The following is a 19,194-nucleotide window of genomic DNA, read 5'->3' as shown; positions in this document are numbered from 1 at the left end:
TCTGGTACAAATGTGAACACAAGAGCAGATTACTACCTTACCAATGCTACTGGCTGAAACTCTTCTGATGTACCCAAGCAAAGCTGCCATCATCCTAATCAATTGAGCTCTAATAGGACCCTCAATGGACTTGTCATAAGAGACCAGTGCAGTTAGGAAAACAATTATAAATAGTCTGTTTACCCACAAGATCTGCAAATGTATTCTTAGCAAATGTATCTATGGTCCTAGACAGAGATCCACAACTGGCCTATTGGACCTAAGAAAGGTAATAACTTCTACCCTGGATTCTGAAGCTATGATTAAAAAACAGCATGTGGTGCTTCTGATTTAAGGCCTATATTATGTGTGTAAGTGAGAGGGAGGGTACAGGAACGGTGAGGATGCAGGGAATAGAGTTGGTAAAGGTGGACGAGTTTAAGTACTTGGAATCAACAGTTCAGAGTAATGGTGAATGTGGAAGAGAGGTGAAGAAGAGAGTACAGGCAGGGTGGAATGGATGGAGAAGAGTGTCAGGAGTGATTTGTGACAGATGGGTACCAGTAAGAGTGAAAGGGAAGGTCTACAAGACAGTAGTGAGACCAGCTATGTTATATGGGTTGGAGACAGTGGCATTAACAAAAAGGCAGGAGTCAGAGCTGGATGTGGCAGAGTTAAAAATGTTAAGATTTGCACTCGGTGTGACTAGGATGGATAGGATTAGGAATCAGTATATTAGAGGGTCAGCTCATGTTGGACAGTTTGGAGACAAAGCAAAAGAGACAAGATTGTGTTGGTTTGGGCATGTGCTGAGGAGGGATGATGGGTATATTGGGAAAAAGATGCTAAGGATGGAGCTGCCAGGTAAGAGGAAAAGTGGAAGGCCTAAGATAAGGTTTATGGACGTGGTGAGAGAGGACATGCAGGTGGTTGGTGTGACAGAGCAAGATGCAGAGGATAGGAAGAAATGGAAAGAGATGATCCACTGTGGCAACCCCTAACGGGAAAAGCCGAAAGATGATGATGATGATTATGCATCATGTGCAGCATAGAAGGTGAATTGGTAGGCACTGCCATTCCATCCTGAAGAAAAACTGCAAAAAAGGAGAAGACTCCTTTCTGGTTGAAATAATTTGAAAAAAGCAAGGTAGATGGACAAGTGTACTTGTTCTAAAAATGAGGCAACATTTCCCTTCATTTAAGAATTTTTTTTTTCATTTCTGAAGTCCAACAAACATTACTAAATGCAGTTGTCGAAGTATAATTTCATCTTTTATTGACTGCTTTCAACCCTCTAAATAACAGAGATTTCATCAGAATAAACCCAGAATCCTGTGGAGAATGGTTGTGTTCTAATTAGAACAAAGAACACTCATTCATGTCAAAATCAGTCAAAGTAAACTTTATTATCATTTAGACACCACAAGTAAAGTCTAAATGAAACTACACGTATCATACTCGAATTCAGAAGACACATACATACATACAATTACACGTGCTTAAAAGAGAGACATATACATACATACAATTACACATTTATCAAACCTAACCTTTACCTTTCTGTTAGTTATATTATTACTTATTACTACAATTATTCTATACAGCACTATAGCAGCTGATGGTTTATTATTGCACCTGTACTTATTACAATATAATTCTCATGTTCTCTTTATTATCAGAATATCTAGCAGTTTGTATCGCACATAATTTTCTTGTAAGCTGATAAGCTGATTGTGATGTCTTATTGTTAATGCACTATTGTTTGGTTATCTCAATACTTGTCAAAACCCCACATCCCTGAGATTAATACCAGAGTTCAAGAGTCTAATTGATTGAGAGGAAAAAAAATGTTCTTGAACCTGGTCATTTTACAGCATATGCTGCAGTATCTTCTGCCAGATGACAGGCATATGAACATTTCTAAAGCAGGGAGAGTAGGATCACTTGCTATTGTTGTTGCTCTGTTGTAACAATGTTTTGTGTATAGATCCTTTATCTCTGGAAGTTGGATCTCGTTATTTTCTCTGCAACGCTGACTATCTTTTGTAGGCCTTTTTGATCTGCAGCTGAACAGCTTCTGTACCACACTGTGAAACTGCATGTTAGGGTACATTCTATGGTACCCCTGTAGAAGATGGAGAGGATAGAGGGAGGTGGGCTTGCTTTCCTAAGTCTCCTCGGGAAGTGCGGGTGTTGATGGGTCTTCTTTACTATGTGACTGGTATTGGGTGACCAAGAAAGATCCTCTGCTATATAGATCTCCATGAATTTTGAGTTCTTTACCCTTTCCACTACCTCCCCATTTATCATGAGCCGTGAGTAAGCTGGATGCACTCTCCTGAAGTCTATTATGATCTCCTTGCTTTTGCTGACATTGATGTCAAGATTATACCCCGAACACTAGTCAATCAGAAAACTCACTTCTTCCCTGTAAGCTTTTTCTTCTAGTTTGTTGATGAAGCCCACAACTCTAGTGTCATCCCTAACCTTAATGATGTGGTTGGTGTTAAATCAGGCTTTACAGTGGTGGATCAAGATAGTAAACAGTAGCGAGCTTAGCACACAGCCCTGAAGTACTCCTTTGTTGATAGAGATGCTCTTTGAGGAATTCTTGTCCCCATGTACTCTTTTGGGTCTTCCAGTCAGAAAGTCTTGGATCCAGTTGCGCATATGCTTATTAACACCTAGGTGGACAAGTTTTCTATTAGCTGTTGTGGGATCACTGTACTGAATGCTGAACTGAAATCAGTAAACAGCATTCTGACATAACTGTCCTTATTTTCTAGGTGTGCCATTGTGAGATGCAGTGCAACAGAGATGGAATCTGCCATGGAGCGGTTTGCATGGTCTGCGAACGGCAGTGGATCAAGTGCTGTTGGAAGGTTTGCTGTCAGGTATTTTTTGACCAACCTTTCAAAGCTTTTCATGACGATGGACGTGAGAGCCACTGGTCTATAATCATTAAGGCTGGAGAGAGTGGCCTTCTTCAGTAGTGGTATAATGTTTGTGTATTTAAAGCACTTGGGTACCTTCACTTGGCTGAGGGAGATATTAAACATATCCATCAGTACAGTGCTTATTTATCAGCACAGTCCTTTAACACCTTACCCAAGATGTTGTCCGGCCCGGCAGCCTTTCTTGGATTCACCCAACACAGGGTCTTTTTCACCTCAGCTTGGTTTGGAATGAGCACTTCATCGCCTGGGTCTGTAGGGACTAACATTGCCTTGGAGCAGTTTCTCTCCTCAAATCTGCTGTAGAAGGTGTTCAGCCTATCTAGGAATTCTGTGCTCTCCTCACATTGAGCTGATATTGATTTGTATTCGATTATGGCTTTTATTCCCTGCCACATACTACTGGAGTTCCTTATGTCGGTGAAATGGTTTTGCACATTGTTTCCATGTGCCCTCTTTGCCTCCCTTATCCCACTCTTCTGATATGTCCTTGCACCCTAAGAGCATCTTTGTCATTCATCTAGAATGCCACATTGCATTCCTTTACAAGCTTGTATACTTTTCTTGTTGTCCATGGTTTCTTGTGATGATGTTTTTATTCACCGTCACGTCTTCTATGCATTTAGATATATATGCCACCACTTTTTTCTGTGTATTTGTCAAAGTTGATCTGTTGGTCGACTGTGGCAGCCTCTTTAAATATGTTCTAGTTTATGTTCTCAAAGCAATCTTGGACTGCTGTGATTGCACCCTCTGGCCGTATCCTTGGATTGCTGTGATTGCACCCTCTGGCCATACCTTGTCTTGCTTCACAGTGGGCTTTTCCCTGATTAGTGCTGTTTTATATACAGGCATTAACATAATGGTAAAGTGGTCTGAGCCACCCAAGTGCAGATGTTGCACAGCTTTATATGCCAACTTAATATTGCTATATACGTTGTGCAAGGTGTTATTTCCCTTTGCAGCAAATCCCACATATTGGTAATAATGGGATAGTACTGACTTCAACTCTGCTTGATTGAAATCTCCTGCAATAATGCATGCAAAATCCTGTTTTTTTTTTATTTTGTAGGACACAAACTGAGTTATACAGTGTGGTCAGAGCTTCACTGGTGTTTGCACTTGGTGGTATATACATTACTATCGTGATAATGCCATTGAACTCTCTGGGAATATAAAAAGGTCTGCATCTCACTGCTAGGAGCTTTTTGTCTGCAGAGCAGTGGCTCAGTACAGTGTCACAGTTTCTGTACCACTTTTTATTTATATACAAGCAGACTCCCCTCCTCTAGACTTCCTACTGAGTGCATGATTTCTGTCTGCATGAAACAGTGTGAGCCCTTCCAGTTGTACTGCACTATTATTAGTGATATTATGCAGCCAACTCTCTGTAAACATAAATACACAAGGGCTTCTCACCTTAGTTTGAGATGTCATTTTCAGCTTTAGGTAGTCCCTTTTATTTTCCAGAGAGCACACATTTGGTAGAAGTAAGACTCTACCTTATCTCATCTACCTACTTTACTGAAAAAACTCCTTGAAATTTCAAAAAGGGATCTTTATTCCTCCCTTAGGGAGGATATCAGAGGGAGAGTCTCCTAGATCTGCTAGCTAAAGGGCTTTCTCTGGACTAATCCTTTGTACTCTGTTACAAGTTTATTTAAGCTGCTAGATAAGTCTTCTGACCACAAAACATCCCTTAAACTTCCATATACACCCCATTATCATTTCTGTTAAAAAGTCGGTGGTACAAGGGAATAAACTCTGACAGAAACCCAGACAAACCAGAAATGAATAGTTGTCAGGGTACATGATGGGCCAGCCAGGGACGATGGAAGCAACTAATCAAAGCTGGCTCACCCACAAATGAAGGAAGAAGAGTTAGCCACCCTGCCATGCTAATGATACATAGTGGAGGTAGATATCCTACCATGTGACAGGAAGGGTCATATCCTCCATGCCCACCATGATGTGCATATACAAGGTACTCACACTGGTTTATGCATAGCCCACCATGATGTGCATATACAAGGTATCCACACTGCTTTGTGCATATTAGTATAACCAAATCATTAAGCTAGCAAAGTGGGAGTATTGCTGATGTCAGGCTGCCGAAGGGTAGGATTTGGCCATCAAAAATCCCTTAAGCACTACTTGGACTGATGCTAACTGTGGCTGGAGAGAGGATACCATGTATGTCCACTGCCCTGGGAGCAGATAGTATCTGCATTTAGATGGGGGCAGCCCAATCTGGGGTGAAGCTAGACTCAGGATGCTGAAAAGAAATCTTTTCCCTGAATCCCCAAAAGAAAGCTTTTCTTTAGCATTGAGTGTGTTAAAGGGAAGCATTGTACAGGGGAAACAAAAAAGCTTTCATGAATATCTGAAGGATAGCTCTATCTGGTTGGCTCTTGTCCTTTTCACTGGTGTCTGAGAGGTTAGTGTAAAAGGAGAATGACTTGGCTCAGGACTCATGGGAGACTGATGACAGACATACAATGTCAAAATGTACATAGAAGAAAAGCTCCTTTATCACTTTTAATTTACTACCTTCTCTAAACAGAACATATGTGGGGAGGAATCTGATCCAGATGCCTAAAGAATAAGTATGCTAGTGCCATTGTTCAAGAACAAAGAACTGTGGGCAGCACAGACTACTGTCACATGGCATAAAAGTTCTGGGGACAGTGACTGATAAATGAATGCTCGAAAGAATCAGAAATTAAGATGGGAAATGAGCAGTTTGGATTTAGATCAAGATACAGCACAATTAGTATGATGTTAGGAAAGAAAGAAAGACTGATAGTAAAGAAGAATATGGAGATGAAAAGTCCTGGAAACATTGGTAGAATTGGTGCAGTCTATGTAGAAGGACCCAATGATACAAGTATGGATAAACAATGTTTGGACTCACAGAGGGGTTCCTGGTGGGAGTGGGTGTGCATCATGGTTCAAATCTGAGCCCACTGCTGTTCATACTGGTGATGGACTACATTATCAAGCTGATTGGAGAGGACAGATCAACAAAACTACTGTATATAAACAATGTGACATTACAAGCATACTCTGAAGAGGAACTTCAGCAAATGATAGAAGAATGGAATGCAAAACTGAAGGCAGCCAGGATGAAACTGAATACAGAAAAGACAATTCTCAAAGCAGCAAATAAGGAACATCAAAAGAACCTGAAACTTCAGAGAGAAGAGAAAATAGATGAACAAGTATAAAACTTCAAATATTTAGGAGAGGTGATTGAGGAGAAGGGAAGTCCTAAATGAGAAGGTCAAAGCCAGAATCATAGGTGCTGCAGCAAAATGGCACAGAGTGTCAAGGGTAGTGCATGACATAAAAATGCCAAAGAAGCTGACAAGTAAAGTGTACAAAATAGTGATGAGACCAGTGCTCCTGTATGGCATAGAAACAGGAGCAGTGAAGGCAGAGCAGGTGAGAAAGTTAGGGGTGATGCAGATTGATTGCCTTGAGATGAGTAGTAGGATGCACACTGTAGGACACGTGAATAAGAAAAACATCAGAGCAGAAGCCAAAGTAGCAAGAAGTGCAGAGAAGGCCAAACAGAACAGATTACAGTGGCTTGGACATGTGCAAGAAAGTAGAGGATAATCTGGTGAAAAAGATTTGGGATAGGCAAGTAGAATACAAGAGGAAACAAGGGCATCCAGCAAAGAGATGGATGGATTGTGTGAGAGAAGACCTGCAAGAGTCAGGCATGAGTGCTGAAGGTAGAAGAGTGGCACTGGCTCGGTGGCAGCAGTTGATGTGACACCCTGACCTCAAGTAGGAGCATGGGAAAAAGGGGGTTGAAGATGATGATGATGATGATGATGATGATGAAATATTTCACACACATCATCTACATGCCTTTTCTTTTCATACTCTGAGAATCAAAGCTAGCAGCTGTTCTTATTTTCTCCATAAGTCTGGCAAACTGACTTCTAAATAATTTAACTTTTGTTTTTAACAACACAGGCAAATTCCTCGCATCTGTCCTATTATGAATGGTCATTCACAGTAAAAAAAAAAGAATTAAGAATACATTAATAAAAATAACAGATGCAACTTGTAAGTTCACTGTGCATTGATAGACAGCTTAATTCATCTCTCCCAGTTTGAAAAAAGAAACTGAGACATAAGAGCCAGTAAGTCTCCCAAATTTAGTAAATTTAGTTACTGGCTAGTAAGTGTACTTCCTGGATGCCATCACAGAAGACACTTAGTTTGAAAGAAAATCAACTAGAAAAGGCGAAGAGAAAGCACTGACTAGAAAGAAACCTGCAACTGTTCAACAAAAAGCAGTTCAAGCTGCAGCTTTGGTGCAAGAAATTATTTCCAGTAATCTAAAGGAAAAATAAGTCAAATGTGCTCAGACCTGATTAAAACAAACAAAACATTGAATGAGAATATGAAATCAAATAACAAAAGGCTGGAAAAAAATGGAAGAAGCTTTAAACAGCTGTTCAGATGAACTGATAAAACTGCAAAAATCAAAGGATGAAATGAAGAAAATGTTCACCGAGTACGCGACTGCTCAAGAAGAGCTGTTTAAAAAAATAGTAGAGTTAGAAGACAGAGCTTGCAGGGAAAACATGACATATTCTACTGTACCAGAGAAACTTTAAGGAAAAATGTATTAATTTTATGAAAGCACAAATAACCAATTAGATTGGTATTCCATAGCGGGATTTGTTAACTGAAAGTGCACATCATGTGCATGCTCCAAACCTGGCCATTTGAAAGCAGCCAAGACCTTTATTAGTAATGATGCAATCATATCAGCAGAAAAAACTGATACTGACAAAATATTGGCAGAAGGGCAATGTATTAAAAACTGGAGACAGTATAGTGTCTGTGGAAAATGATTATTTACTGCACACCAGGCAGTAGAGATGCAAATTTATCCCAGCAATGAGGAAATGTCAAATGACAGGTATGAGGTCCAAGTTGTTGTATCAAGCTGTCTTCAGATTTTTTTCTTGGAGGATCAAAGTAATTTTTTGATACAGAACAGGCTAAAGAGAAAATTTAAAAAAATGTCCAACAAAAAGTGAGACAACAAACAGAGAAAGACTTTGCTTCTCATTCTTCTGATTATAAAGCTCACAGCAAGATTTTGCCAGTGAAATCTTTTCCAGAGTTCCAAAAGAAAATGCTTGAGAGACAGAAGAAAAGCACAGGAGTTGACTAGAAGAAGCAGGAGTCCCTTGGACTTGAACCAGAGTCCAGGGCTGGGAGATGAAAAGGAAGAAGACCAGGAACACTAAAATTAGTGAATAAATGAGATATAAAGCATTAATAACATTTCTGAAATATGGCTTTGCAAGAAAAAGTGGAAGGACTGGACTTTTTGACATTGTTAAAGTTTTGGGGGACTGAAAGGAGTATACCCTACTTCATGTCATTAATGTTTGGAAGGGCACTAAAACAAAAGGGGAAAAGGGTAACCAACTAAAACAACTTTTGTTCTTAACAGTATTTCTATAAAACATTTTGGGATATAAACCGCATGTTATTTAATAAAGCATGTATAGATGTTGTATGTGATGAAGATAAAATAAGAAAGTGTCTTTTTTCTCTTCTTTCTTAGTTTTAAGAAATGTAGGCATTACAGTGTAAAAAGAGAAGAAAGGCTGGGCATAATTAAGTTAATATGCTGTAATCTTTGGCTATTGAGGTGGGGGAATGGAGTGTAAAAGTGCACAGATTTATAATACATGTACAGCTGTTATGTTTTCTCTTTATTTTGCAAAGGTGAATGTCTGGATTAAGGCCCTTGGCTTAATCTAATAACTATTTTGTGCATTTGAGTGTAAGCAAGTAAAAAAAAGCACCAAATTTAATGAAAAGTTATTTTCCTTTATCAAATAACTGCTCAGACTGTGACGTCTATAGCTGAGGGCAGATATACATTTTATTCTTATGTTTCCATGAGACATGCAATAAAAGCCACAACACTTTTTAAGGCTAAATGTTAATGTTTTCTGAAAACATACAAGCTGTTTTTCACATCTGGGAGGGGAATAAAGAAAAGACAAGAACAGCAAGCAGTTAGTGTGAGTAGGAACACAAGTTGTAACATGCATCTTAGCATGGATAACCTTAATTTTAGGTTCAGGTTATGCCTGTGTGTGCTGCAGTCAATTTGGGACAATTGTGTCTATCAGGAGGGTTGAACTTCATTATTTGATGATGTATATAATGTTGTGTGTTTGTTTTAAATTAATAGGCTATGAGGGTGCTCGGGAAGTCTGTTTTTTGTTTGAGGGTTTTCATTAAAACAAAATGATTTGTAAAATGTGAAATAGGTTCAAATGGAGCTTACAAGAAACAACTATATAAAGGATCAACCTTCCAAACACTTGTGGGTGCATGTAACACAAAAGCTGGGCATTTAAAAAAGTTATCATATATAATATGTGAAAATACTGACATTTTATTGTAATGGTTACAAAAAACATATTATTTTTAAATGTTAATGGACTCACAAGTATAGACAAAAAGGAAAGAATATTGAATTTTATTAAAAAATGCAGAGTGCAAAGACTAATGCGACAGGAGACATACTTGGAAAGGAATGAGCATGTGAATTTGATAAAGAAAGGTTTTCATGAGGGACAGTCTGCAGAGTATCAGGAACAAAGAAAAAGTGAGGTAGTTATACTAATTTCTAGAGAAGCTCCAGTAGTGATGAAGAGGGGGAAAAGATATTAATGGTAGATTTGTGCTAGTAAGGGGTTATTGGCAAGGGAAGAGGATTATGTTGGCATGTATTTATTTTTCATCTAAAACTGTTATTATAAAGCTTAAGAAAATTTAGGGAGAAATAATCAGCTTTCAGCAGGGAATATTACTTGTAGGGGAGACAGGAATTTGATTTGTAACTGAAGGTGTAACTGAGGAACCTAGAAGGGAAAATACAATAAAACAGTTTAGATTTTTGAAGAAATATATTAAAATATTTGGTATGGAAGGCATGAATTCAGTAGTCGAAACTCAGACAGAATTTATAGGCTCATCGGATCATATGAGGTTACTAGGCTATTGGCCCTGACCCCCTTATAAGCTTAGCCAAGAGTTTGGCCCATGTTTAGACAAATCAGCACCCAATGCCCCTGTCAGGCAGGTACATGGATGGAATCCCAGGGGTATATTTTCTGTTTTCCATCCAGTTGTCCAGGTTGCACTTAAAAAGGGGTAAAGAGGTACTCTGGTTGATGTGGAGAGGAAGTCTAGTCCATAGATGAGGAATCTCTGGGGCACAAATCTGTCCCGCCAACAAGTCTTGTTGATGTCACAGACCAGTTTGAGGCCATGTGTGTGGGTTACTTGAGTGGAGCTTGACTTGTGGATATGCAGCACTCCCATCAAGGTGGGGTCCATGATCGCCCTGTATGCCAGACAGAGGTCACCTCTGAGGAGTCTGCATGAAACTGAGTAGAGGGATAGGGCTTTTAGCCTATCTGTGTATGGTAGATGTTTGAGGCCCCAGATTCTCCTGGTGAGGAACCTCTGTGGTCTCTCCAGCTCTTGCATGTGCTTTGCAAGGTACATGCCGAAAGATGCATTGTACTCAATAATGGGCCTTATAAGTGAAGAATACAGGGATGTTATGATGTCCTTGTCCTTGGATGAGATACCCTTACTTATGAGGTGGGCCATGTAGAAGGCTTTCTGTACCACGGAAGCAATATGGTGGTCAAAAGTCAGGCTCCTATCAATCTGGTTGCCCAAATCCCTCATGACTGATTGAGTGCTTAGGATGTTGTTATTAATGTGATAATTTATGGGGACGTCACTCTCCCCAAAGGGAATGATGATGCATGTTTTGGTATTCAGCTTGAGGCCATGTTTCTGGCACCAGTCATTTGTCTGAGTGAGACCCTGTTGAAGGATGTAAACATCATTAGGGGAATTGATAACAGCACCCAGCTTGCAGTCATCTGCAAACCTGGTCAGCCACAGCCCTCTGGTTTTGGCCTGCACCTCAGAAAAATATATCCCAAATAACAGAGGTCCCAAGAGTGAACCCTGGGGTACGCTGTTTGTTATGGGTCTACTGCTTGAGATGGCTTCCCCTATTTTGACTACATGGGTTCTATCAGTGACCAGTTTGCTACCCATCTAGTGACATATGGATTGATGCCTAGTTGAGAGAGTTTATCTATTACACCCAAATGAGGAATAGTGTCAAAGACTTTGGCCAGTCAAGATAGGCAGTGTGCACCATCTTCCCCTTGTCCATGGCTTTGGTGACTGTCTCAAAGAAGTTAACCAAATTTAGCAGACATGACCTCCCCTTGATGAAGCAAAACTGTGTGGGATCAAGTGTTTGGGGGTTGCCAATATCCTTGTAAATAAGGTCCATGATAATCCATTCCATGGCCTTGCAGATCAGGCTAGTTAGGCTGATGGGTCTATAATTTCTTGGATCAGCGGATGCTCCACCTTTGTGTAAAGGGATGACAGTGGATGTCCTCCACTCAGCTGGGACAAAGCCAGTACTTAGGCTTTAGTTGACTAGGGTGCCTAATGGTGCAACAAGTTCCTGCCTGAGTTCACGTAGGATGCAGCCTGGGAGGTTATCTGGTCCCATGGAGGCTGTATTTTTTGCCTTTGCGAGAGCAGTCATGACCTGTTCCCTAGATATAAGGGGAAGGAGGCAGTTACTGGGGATGTCCTGATTTACTGATGGGGGAAAGAGGGGTAAAGTTTTCACTGAATCTGTCAGCCAGCAAGTTTTCTATATCTACAGCATTTGTATATGCAGTGTCCTTGACCACCAGTTCTGAACAGATCTGGGTGCTTCCTTTGAGGTTGCGGACATCTGTGAAGAAGGCCTTATGATTGCCTCTAGTAGATGTGGCTAATTTGGACTCAAAGTTTGCTTTGGAGGATTTCACTAGTGCTCTTATTTGCTTGTTCAGGCTAAGGAGACATTGCTTCCAGTTGGGCACCTGCTCCTTCTTGGTCTTAGACAACATTTTTTTTCCTTTTGTTATAGAGTTTATTTATTGCAGATGTCCAGCAGGCAGGTTTACTCTTCCTTGCGGAAGATGACTTTGTCCTATCGAGTATTCCTGATTCTATGCATCTATATAAATGTTCTTATAGTGCTTTGATGTAGTTTTGGATATTGATGCCAGTTCCTACAGAGGGGCTAGGGGATGTGAAGCTGTTTATACCATCCCTCAGGAGGCTGTAATCAGCTTTGGTGAAGTTTTTATGTTTGAGCCTACCTAGGGGGGGGGGGGGTTGGGGAGATGGTGACTTCGAAAGTAAGTGATTTGTGGTCAGATCTTACCAGGGAGGATGATACTATAGGGATGCTGCAGTGATTACTCATGTTGGTTAATACCAAGTCCAAGATATTATCACCCCTTGCGGGGGTATCGGCTAGCTGTTCCAAGGCATTTGCATTGACAAAATCAAGGAATATCTGGGCATTTGTGTTCTGGCATGAGTAGTTCTTCCAGATCAGGGTAAAGGGTTGAATCTTGATAGATTTGAACAGGTCCAAATAGGCAGACTGGGCATCTTGAGTCAGATTTGGGGGCCAGTAGCTAGCTATGATTTGAATAGGGATCTTGTCAATGGTTAACTGTACCTGGAGTGCCTCCTGTACATCATACTGTTTGACCAGCCTGGAGGTGTGTATGTCTTTGACATATATTGAAACTCCACCTCTTTTGGCTTTACTGCTCACAGTTTGGAGTCTGAATGTATGATAGGATGAGTAACCAGGTACGACTGGGGTGCTCTCTCCAGCTTTGAACCAGGTTTCTGTGGCTACACAGATGACAGCATTTTCCAGGGTTAGGAATGCTTGCAATGAGTGCAGTTTCATGTTTGGACTCCTTTACATATTATTTCCTAAGGTGCAATAACTGGGATAGACTAGACAAAAATTATATTTAACAGGACGTGTGCATTTAATTGAAGGCTATGACACACATCCATTAACTATTTCAGATCATGCACCAATAACAACTAAGATAAAAATGCAGGGTAATGAAGTAAAAATGAGACAATGACACTTCCCCATCTACCTGTTAGAAGACATGAATTGATGGAATGGGTAGTGGAACTTATTCGAGTCATTAGGGAAGATAGAAATTTCTTCAGAAGTTATAGCTAGTGAGTGGGATAATATGAAAGTGGAGTTTAAGAATATGGCAGAAATAAAAGTAAAAGAAATATGGCTAAGAATTAACAAGACTTATTAAGAGGAGCTGACAAAAGTCAGAGTTCTGCAAAGTAAGGGGGATCTCACACAACGGGAAGAGGTGCAGAGGCACAATTGGAGAGTGCTAAAGAAACAATAAGGGGGTAGCTGGATATTATGCATGAGTTTAGAAAGACTGCTGTTAAGCAACTGTTTTTTTTTTTTTTTTTAATAATTCCATAGCACAAAAGCTTTTATCACAATGACTTAGGCAACATACAGTGAACAGGATCGTTGCCAATCTTAAGGAGTCTCTAACAAGAAAACTAACCAGAGATCCTGTAGATGTATTAAAGATATTTCAGAAATTAAAAAAAAATGTATAAAGTAATGCGGAAATCAAGAAAAAACACAAATGGAAATATTTATGGAAGACTTAAGTATATCAACGTTAGAGGTAGATGAGGTTCAGCAATTAACAGTTAAGATAGGAGGAGATGAGATATTAATGGTGACATAGAATCTGCAGGGGTGTTTACTGGTATAGATGGTATTGCTGTGGAAGCTTGGGGGCTAGGAGAAAAGAAAGTGATAAAGATCTGGAAGTTTTTAACAGCATTGTAAAAGGAGAGAAAGCATCATCATCCTGGAAGAAATATGTAGTGGCTGTAATGCCTAACGATAGTAAAGACCCATCAGGCCCAGCTTTATATAGGCCATTTCAATTTTTAAACCATGATTATAAAGTGTTGATGTCTAGAATAGCTAAAACAATAGCAAGGGTGTTGGCAAAATTGATAGATATGGATCAATGTTGTTTTGTGGAGGGGAGGCAAATATATGACAACATTAATAGAGCAATGATGATCCAGAAGGAAGCAGAGTATAAGAAAATACCACTGTTGCTGGTGGATCTTGATACAGAGAAAGCATTTGATAGAGTAAGTTGGGGTTGTATGACTAGGCCAATGGAAGCATTTGTATTCCCAGATACAATAATTAGGTTAATTAGGGAGATAGATGAGGAATGGAGGCAAAAATTAAAGTGGGAGGATTCTTTTCTGTCAATTTGTATCTGAAAAGAAGAACCAGGCGGGGTGTTCCCTTTCCCCTTTGTTATTTATTTTACATCTAGAGCTATTCGCTAAGAAAATAAGGGACTCAGAAATCAAGGATATAATTGGTATGATCATCAAGACAATTTTGCTTTATATTCAGATGATATTATTTTGTGCCTTATAAAACCGGAAAATGACATCTCAATGTTGTGGAACATCCTGAGACAATTTCAAATCTTTTTGAGATATAAAATGAATGAAGACAAAACAAAGGGTATAGCTGTAAACTATGTACACACACATAAATGAGTCCAGCAATACCCATATTTATGGGGACATAATAAAATGAAGTATTTATGGCAGCTAAGGATATGTGGGAAGAGAATAAACAAAAATAATACAAAAACTGAGAAACTGGAAACTATGTTATGGATATAAATAGCAAGATACAAGCAATTGAAATGTTTTAGTCATTTTAGTTTTATATACAAGTCAGACATATTTTTATCAACCAGAGGAGAAGTTGTGAATGGTAATTAATAAAGAGGTGATGGATTTTATCTGGGTGTTGAAAAGGGCAAGGGTCAAGTAGGATAATTTGATCCTTCCAATAGAACCAAGTGGATTAGGGTTATCTTATTTAATGGGTTATTTTAGAGCTATACAGTTAAGGTTCATACACATATCGCCTACTTAGAGGCAATCTCTGCTTGACTTACAAAGCCATGTCTGACCCAGCTCTGTTAGAAATGCTACATCTAAATAAATTGCAATCCCTCCGCACCACATGCTCCAGAGACCTCGACCTCATTGCCACAATCAACAGAATGTGCTGAAGGGACAGATTCATAACCCAGAGACTGTCCATGCTATAGAATAGACTTCCCATACATCTCAAACAGAGTACCTCACTGGCCCTCTTCAAGAGAAATCTAGATGAGTGGATGGGAAATAGAAAATTCACCCCGGGGATCACTCCAGTGGCTCTACTTAATAGAGGTACTCCACTTGTCACTTGTCTGGAGCTGGATTTGGAGTTGGCTACTTTTACAGTGTGGGTTCTGTCAGTAAGCCAGTTGGCAACCCATCAAGTGACATAGGGATTAATGCCCAGCTTAGTATGTTTATCTATGATTCCAGAGTGGGGGATGGTGTCAAAGGCCTTAGCAAGGTTCAGATAGGCTGTGTGGACTGCCTTACCCTCATCCACAGCTCTGGGGATGTATGGGAGACTGATTCGAAGAAGTCAATCAGGTTTAGGAGAAAAGATTGGCCCTTCACAAACCCAAACTAGATGGGGTCCAGTGTTTGAAGGCTGCCAATGTCTTTGTTTATAAGTTCCATGATAATACATTCCATGGTCTTGCAGATCAGGCTGTCAGACTGATGGGGCAGTAGTTCCTGGGACCCAAGGTGGATCCCCCCTTGTGGAGTGGGATAACTGTAGCTGTGCGCCACTCAGTGGGCACGAATTCTGAGGTGAGGCTATGATTAAACATGGCACTTAGGTGTGGTGCCAGTTCATTTTGTAGTTCATGTAGTACACAGCCCGGGATGTCATCTGGTCCCATAGATGCTGTATTCTTAGCTTTGGAGAGCGTTTTTTTTACCTGTGAGGCCATTATTACCAGAATTTGGCAATCTTCCAGTATTGAGATGGGCCATTTAGGGGGTGAGAGGGGCATGAAGTTGGCCCTGAATTGATCTGCCAAGATTTTGGCAATATCCTTGGGATCAGTATATTTAATGCCATTCTGTTGTAGCTCAGAGCAAATCTAAGCATTGCCATTTAGATTCTTGACATGCCATGGCCTCAAGCTAAACACCAAAAAGTGTATAGTCATCCCCTTTGGCAAAAACAAAGTGCCCACAAATTACCACATAGGTGGTAATCCATTAAGTACAGAAGAAGTAATTAGGGACCTGGGGACCCAAGTTGATAGCAATCTCTCATTTGACAACCACGTGGCCAAAGTGGTTAGAAAAACATTTTATATAGCCCACCTAATCATGAAGGGATTCACATCTAGATCAGGGGAGGTCATCGTGCATCTTTACTCATCCCTCATCAGGCCCATAATTGAGTACAATGCCCCTTTCGGGATGTACCTTACCAGACACCTGCAGCAACTGGAAAGACCCCAAAAGTACCTCACCAAGAGGATCATAGGGCTCAAACAGATGCCATATGCTGCCCGGTTAAAGAAACTCCAGCTCTACTCAGTGGCATACCACCTGCTCAGAGGCAATCTGTGCCTGACATATAAAGCCATGTCCAACCCAGAATTAATGGACATGCTGCACCTCAAAAAATCCAAATCCCATCGAGCTACGCGCTCGAGAGACTTGAACCTCAGCACTGAAATAAATAGGACATGCTGGAGGGACAGATTCATAACCCAGAGGCTCCCTTCACTCTGGAATAAAATCCCAGTCCAGGTTAGGCAGAGTCCCTCATTGACTCTCTTCAAGAGGAATCTTGATGAGTGGATGGGAGATCATAGGTGTACCCCGGGTATCACTTCTGTGTCACTGTTAGACAAAGGCACAGTATACTAACCTCGAAAAAGGGCATAGCAAAATTAATTTAAAATAGGTGGCGAAAGCCAAACACACTCCGGCTAGGCTTATAAATGCCCTAGGGCAGATAGCTTAGTATGAACCTATGAACCTATGAACCTATGACATAGTTATAGAATGCCTTGTGGTTGTCTTTGGAATCTTTGGCAATTTTATTTTCGAAACTAGCTTTGGAGGATTTTATGAGGGATCTCAGCTTCTTACTGAGGCTGGTAAGGGAGTTTTTTGCATCCTGGGATTTTCGTCTTTTCTGCAACACAAAAAAGGCAGCCCCAAAAATATTTGAAGAGAAATGTAGGCAAAGGCATCCAGATATGGAAAATTTCTCAATAAAAAAATAAGATCACAAAAATGGAATGTAGAACAGAAGATTAGTCAAGTAGAAGTTAAAAAATAAAAGCTGAACTTATGGAATATTTGCTAAGTGAAGGATTCAGTGTAGAAAATCTGACACAGCTCATATCACAGCATGATGGAACAACTGACCCCCAAAGTAAAGAGAAGCAAGAGACATCTGAAGAAGAAATATGGACATCAGAAAGAAAAAGATATTTAATATGTTGCAATATTTATGAAAAGGAGAAAGCAGAACCAATCAATGTGAAAAGAGCAGCACCGAAAATATTTGTAGAGAAATACAGGCAAATATATCTGGTTGTGGGAAAATTTTACAATACAAAACATAAGAAAACAAAGAGGAAAAATAGAAAAGACGATTAGTAATGGAGAAGTTAAAGAAATAGAAACTGAGGTTATGGAGTACCTGGAAAGTGAAGGATTTAGTATAGAAAATTTAACTCAGATAGCAAAACAACAGGACAGAACAATGGGCACCCAAATTAAGGAGAAACCATTGGAGCAGGACGCATGTAATCAGTTGACATATGAAGATACTTTGGAACCTCTCATAAGAAACCAGTACAAAGATTCAGTTGGAGCTATACAGCAAGGAAAAGAACAGGAAACTGTGGCAACTCTTACACAGTCAATGTCATGGAGTGCTAGGCCAGTGAGTTCCCTTATAAAAGAGCAACAGATGACACAGGATGAAACTGAAGAGAACATGGCACAGGAAGAAGCTCTGGAACTTTCTATAGAATGCCCACAGGAAATGGCGAGCAAAGAATGCACCCTCAGTTTGGAAGAAAACAATCTAAGAGAAGAGTTGCTTTATTTAATAGAGATGGACAGAAATATCAAGATCAATGAAAGAAATAGACTGCAGAAGGTCAATAAAACCCAAAAAGTTAGAAATTTGGTTAAACAAATGAACACAGTAATTAGAACTGTCCATAGAGAGTCATGTGATATAACAGCAGTAAATAGGATACATTACTGTGCAGCCAAATTATTAACAGATAAAGTTCCTACCACAAGAACACAGGGTAGTAAGGGAAAGGATGGGGAGAAATCGAATGCCATCACGGAAATATGGACTAGAGTAAACTATAACACAATTAAGACAAGAAGTGTCACTCTTAGAAGAATACAGAAGAGGGGACAGATCAACAAAAATACTCAGAAAGATAGACGTGATAAAAGCAATGTGCAGTATTAAAGTATTATAATGGATCAGGATTTATCATGCACTATCGCAGATAATAAACTAAAAATATAAGCACATGCAGGAAAACTTAGAAGATACACAGATAAATATAAAGGAAAAGTACAGAATAAGCAATTTATTGATGACCCAAAAAAGTTTTATATAGAATTGGGAAACAAAACCACAAAAAAAAGAAGAAATAGATACATTTTGGAGAAATATTTATAAAGATCCCATGAAACATAACAAAGATGCTAAATGATAGAAGAAGTAAAAGAAATAATAAGTTCAAATGTACAGGCTATGAAATGGGATGAAGTAACAACCAGACAGATTGAAAACAAGTTAAAAAAGCCTCTAATAGGAAAACACCAGGTCCAGATGCAGTACCTAACTTCTGGCTAAAAGTATTAACATTTTTCACAAAGATTTAGCCATGAGTAAGAACTATTTATATGTGCACCCCAAACAGACACCAGCCTGGCTAACAACAGGTAAAGCAATGCTCTTACTTAAGAGTGAACCTGCAAACGACCCTAAAAACTATAGACCAATAACTTGCCTTCTGACAATGTATAAACTATACACTGAAACTGATGCCAACAGAGTTTATAGTATTTTAGAAGAAAACACAATTATGGCACTAGAACAAAAGGGTAATAAAAGAAAGTCATATGGAACAAAGGACAATTTGTTGTTAAATAAAGTCACAGTGAAGAACTGTAAAAAGGGGAAGAATCTAAGTATGACATGGATAGACTACAAAAAGCATTTGACAGTATCCTGCATTCATGGATAAAAGAGTGCTTAAAATGTATAAGATACACCCTACACTGAAAAACTACATCACAGTGACAATGAGACAGTGGCAAACCACTTTGCAGCTAAGCCATGATAAAA

The sequence above is a fragment of the Protopterus annectens genome, chromosome 3.part1 (assembly GCF_019279795.1).
Source record: "Protopterus annectens isolate FY-2018-M chromosome 3.part1, PAN1.0, whole genome shotgun sequence".
Classification (NCBI taxonomy): Eukaryota; Metazoa; Chordata; order Ceratodontiformes; family Protopteridae; genus Protopterus; species Protopterus annectens.
Note: the sequence above shows the minus strand (reverse complement) of the source record.